Here is a 5036-nt window from a genome sequence, read left to right on the forward strand (position 1 = left end):
TTTTCAGTCTTGTATGAGGATTCCATGTCAGTCGTTATATTTAAATTTAAAATTGGAATGTAGTGTATTTTACAATCACACTTGTTTTGACATCAACATGTTGTAACATCAAAAATAATATTTGACATTATAAAAATAAACGTCTATCTGAATTTATACAAAAGAAATATACATATATTTGTGTAATTATCATGCAATATATTTTGAAAGGGATGTTCCATACTACCAACATTGTCATTTAGAAAAATGTAGCTATTGGTCTCAATGTGGAAAACAAAAATGTCTTCCCATGAAAACGATAAAACATTTTATAATACTGTTCACAACATGCGTTCATAACAATCACAATCGCAAAAGCGTAGATGCCAACACTTCTCCAGTTCATAATGATGGATGCAAACGGAAACCAATATCGAAAGTCTCGTTACTCGCCAGATTCAGATTCATACTATTAAAATCGAATAGGAAGGCCTAACATATTACATTTTAATTAAATTCTGTTTAAAGCGACAAATTCATTTGAAAGATCTTCTATATCACCTTATGGTATCAAAATACTTCCCGATCCAGCCGGCATGGAGGTGGCAATGAAGCATTTTGATACTATAATGTGATAGAGGACATCTATTAAATTAATCTGTCGCTTTAAATTCAATTTTGTTAAAATGTAACAGCAACCAAACTTGATTCGGCTCACATCTTCAATTACAAAACCACTAACCTTTTTTAACATTATGTCAATGAATTACTTATTTTATTTATCCATTTAGCTAACTATTACTTGAGACACAATTATTACAATATTAATGTTGAGTTCATTTTATTTTGTAAGAAGTAAAAATGTTTGTGATACAAAAGAAATATGCAGTAAATATAATTAATATAACTTTTGGATACATTTTAGAATGTATTGAAGTAGAATACTAACCTGATTTAAAGGCATATACAAAACGACTAAGTTCTAAAACTTAGATTTTGGGATTTCTTATTTATAATATAAGATGTTTATTTATAATTGTTTATTTTTTAGAGCAATATGCACACGCTACAAATTATATAAGCGTAGAGAAAAATCTAATTAGGCCCTTTTAACCTATCAGAGCAATGCGCACTAGAATTTAAGTAAATTGTTAAAAAAAATCAGTAAATTTAACAGCTGTCTACGATTTCAGAACAAATTCAAACAAGAACTTAAGGAACAAATTCAGTTGTATAAAATTAAGCGAATATTGTGTTCTCATGCATAAAATGTTTTTTTTTATATCTTAATACTCAGAGAGAATAAAACGTTGTCTGTTGATTTTCAACAAATCATCTGCCATCTATATTTATTAATCTATAATAAACAATTGGAAAACCTTTATTGAATTATAGAGGTTTTTTGTTCATTTTCTGAGCAGGCATATGTATTTTAGCTTCGTTTCAAACGTGATAATGGAAACACGATTTTTGATTGATTTTTTTTTTTCATATTTCTGCATAGGCAACAAGGAATACCAACCAAGCTTTAAGTGAAGGGAGTACTAATGAAAGAACCATTGGTCGCTGATTTTCAAAATTTTATATAGGAGATACAACCTCAGATAATTTATCCCGTGGACGTCTTCCAACATCAATTGAGAAAGAAGGTATTCAGGTAGCTGTGGAAGAACCTCTGAAAACAGTCAACGAAATAGCGTTAGATTCTGCCGTCAGGCGAACGACCATTTCTTGACATTTAAAATTGATCGGAAAGGCTTAACGTTCGGTTCCAGGGTTCCACACGAGCTCTTTTTATGTATTACTCCCTATCTCGTCAGTTCTTATCAATATCTCTTATCTAACTTTATTGAGGAAAATTTTTAACAAATGATTCAGCCAGGCATTATCTGACTTTATTTTAACATGTCACTCAAAACTTAAATCTAGGATACAAAACTTAGAAACGACTAGTGTAGGAAAAGATTTTGAATAAAATATATTTGATTTTCTTTTCGATTTTTTTATTTACTTCCTATTTCTGAAAGTGGACATTTATTACAGGGCCAGCCAATATATTATTATTAATTAGTTGTTTATTAAAATCTTTCTTAATTTCCAGGAATTAGTATACAGTTGTAGATGACAAAATGTGAAATCTATTAAATATATGGTACATATACCTATTATTTTACTAATTTTAATCTTAATTAATCTTTGTTATTTTCCTTTAAGTGTTATTTTAGAATAAGTTTAATTTTTTTATTCTGTTTTTCTCATATTTATTACATCATTACCATTCAATTTATTGTATATATCTCTTTAAACATGGTGTGTATGTTTTCCCTTAGCTCTATTAACCAATATCTAAATGTATATGGTAGAATGCAGTACTATAAAAGAAAGAAAAAAAATGTTGAAATTTTTATTTTATATCGATTTCTTAAAAAAAATATTTGTAAATTATTTTACAAATCAGTATTTTTATATTTTATATTTTACTTTTTATTGTTATTATTTCTAAAACATGATATGAGTGAATTGTCCTTGATTGTGGTTTGTATTTTTTTCAATTGAGATTTCTTACTCTTTCAAATTATATACAGAAACGATTGTAAAACAACATATTCATATTAATTTATACTTAAATACCTTTCACAGGCTTGTGTACGAAAGAGGTAAAACCTTTGAACCCAGTCTAATTTAATTCATAATGTGACGGTAATATCCATTTTACATAAAATATTATATATATACATTAAAACTTTCTATAATTAATATTCCACTAATTACAACAAGTGTTGCAATGAGTTATAATTGTAATTGTTTATAAAGGCAGGACATATGAAGCAGAAAGAGGAGAGACGAAAGAGCCCGGCAGCGTGCTGGTATAATTAGTGGATGAAAGGGGCTGGTATATTTGTACAAGTGTTGCACACACTAGGGGCTCCAATTTAATCAGGGCTAATCAGTTGATCTAGCCGTAGAGCCATATTGGCTATGAATGTTACATGGAAGGGTGTAGGCCAGTGGGCCCTTAATAATGTAGTCCCGGGGTAGCTACCTCTACGCCTTATACCTTTGACTTACACCTTCCAGTCAGCGGATAATTTACTAGAGCACTGGTGGTAATACCGCTACCTTACACAGCTCTGGCAAACAGGCGGCTATATACATTTATAGTAATGGCTCTGTGGATAGGAAATGATCCCAAGCCTTGGTGTCAACTAATTGCAACACGTTAGCTCATTTATTATGCCCCTCTATTCAGAATGTAAAAATTATTCTAGGCCTAATGTGAAACCTCTAAAAAAAATTTTAAAATCACCTCCACTGATGCTTTGAAACAATATAAAGTGTTGGTACAGTAATAGCGCGTGATCAAAATTAATATCTTTTAAATACACAACAGGTTTTTGTGGTGTTTTTAGTAATGAATCATAGGCCTTCAGCTGATTTGTTGATAAAAAAAGTGAACTTACCAAAGTCACAATGACTTTCCTTTTGCCTTGTAAAAAAAAATAATATTAACACAAAATGACAAAAAGATAACACCCTTGTATGAACCGACGATTATATTTAAATAAGTTCCTTTTCATTAAAAAAGTGTATCACGCGGTTACCAATTCCTCAAAAAAAAAATATTAACAAGTGACATTTCCCAAGAATCATTCAGCTACGGCAGAGGATTGGACCAACAGAATAAAGAACGAGGAAATAAATTGAGAATAAAAATAAATAAAACATGTATCATAAAATGGTAAATGAGTCAAAGAAACTATTTTATGTCCTTATGTAAGCTATTGCGAAGTTATGATACGAGCATTCGCAAACATTTAGTGACAATGCTCAGCGAACATTAAACCATGAAGAATGTTCCAATTACTACTTAGATTGAAAGCGATCATAAAAAAATGATAATTTTTATATTGAACAAGGGTCCTACAGTAAAGGAACCTGAAAACAAGTATTTCTAAGGCAATTACATTATCCTTCATAATGTTGTTTAAGGATACAAATCGCGTAAGCTTGGGGCAAACAAAAACACTCGCTACTATATACATGTAAAATATGGTAACCGCAAAATGAAAATTTCAAAAAAGTAAAATAGGTAATTATGATGTTTTAACTTCAACATTATTCTTTTAAGAAATGGAATTTCCTGAAGAATCTTTCAACAGTTTATGAAATAAACCTTAATAAAACTGGTGATGCCATAAACTTGAATTCATAAAAAAATTCATTTACCATGTTTTTCACCCGAACGCATCAAATTCCGGAATTGCGTAACGCATAATTGTAATTATAAATAAGATAATAGCATGAGGTCATTTAAATCAGTGGATAAATTTGGTGTGCAAGATAAAAAACTTATCACGACGTAGATGGGAGGGGGGATAAGGAGAGGTCTGATGATCTAGATTTGGGTTTGTAGAGGGACTACGCAGATGGAATCGCTGATTTCAATCAAACTTGAAAAATAGTAGACACAGGTTCGAGTGTTCTTTCCAATGCGGAAGTGTGTGATGGTGATGGCACCACTGAACATTGTAGGGTCGTTCGTAGCAGAGCTAATTTTTTATAAATAAAATAAATAAAAATAAAGCACTATGTTTGACTCACTCGTGGGTGCAGCGTTGCGGTCCGAATCTAGCCAGGCGGTCGACTTTTATTTCTGTGGCAGTCCCACAAAATGAAAACTTGATCCCCCACCATGGTCACCATAGGGTGGTAACCAGTAAATAAACTTCCCCCCATACCGTATTTCAGTAAAAAAAAGTTGTGTCAGGTGTGGGATTCGAACCCACGATCCCTTAGGGAACCAGGTCTTAAGTCTGGCGCCTTAGACCGCTCGGCCAACCTGACTTGCTCATTATAAAAATCATTAATTAATTATTTAATATTTGTATATAATAACCGAAATATTTAGAATAGCCTATAGATTTTGAAATTAGACATTTCTGTTTCAATCTGGCAGCTCTAACGAAGCCCTACAAAGTGAGGCGAAACGTTGGTTAACAATAAATAGTTTTCGTTTACTATTTTGATCCCTTTGTTGAATACCACCCGCAGTATCT

The 5036-nt window shown here is 31.4% G+C and overlaps 1 non-coding gene across 1 annotated transcript; it reads right to left on the reverse strand.

Moving 5' to 3' along the window:
• Positions 1 to 4741: 4741 nt before the first annotated feature.
• Positions 4742 to 4824, reverse strand: TRNAL-UAA (transfer RNA leucine (anticodon UAA)). Its single transcript has one exon. It is a non-coding gene; the product is annotated as a tRNA-Leu (tRNA).
• Between the last annotated feature and the right edge of the window lie 212 nt (positions 4825 to 5036).

The sequence above is a fragment of the Halyomorpha halys genome, unplaced genomic scaffold, assembly GCF_000696795.3.
Source record: "Halyomorpha halys isolate HHAL.00 unplaced genomic scaffold, Hhal_1.1 Scaffold91.1, whole genome shotgun sequence".
In the NCBI taxonomy this organism is placed as follows: Eukaryota; Metazoa; Arthropoda; class Insecta; order Hemiptera; family Pentatomidae; genus Halyomorpha; species Halyomorpha halys.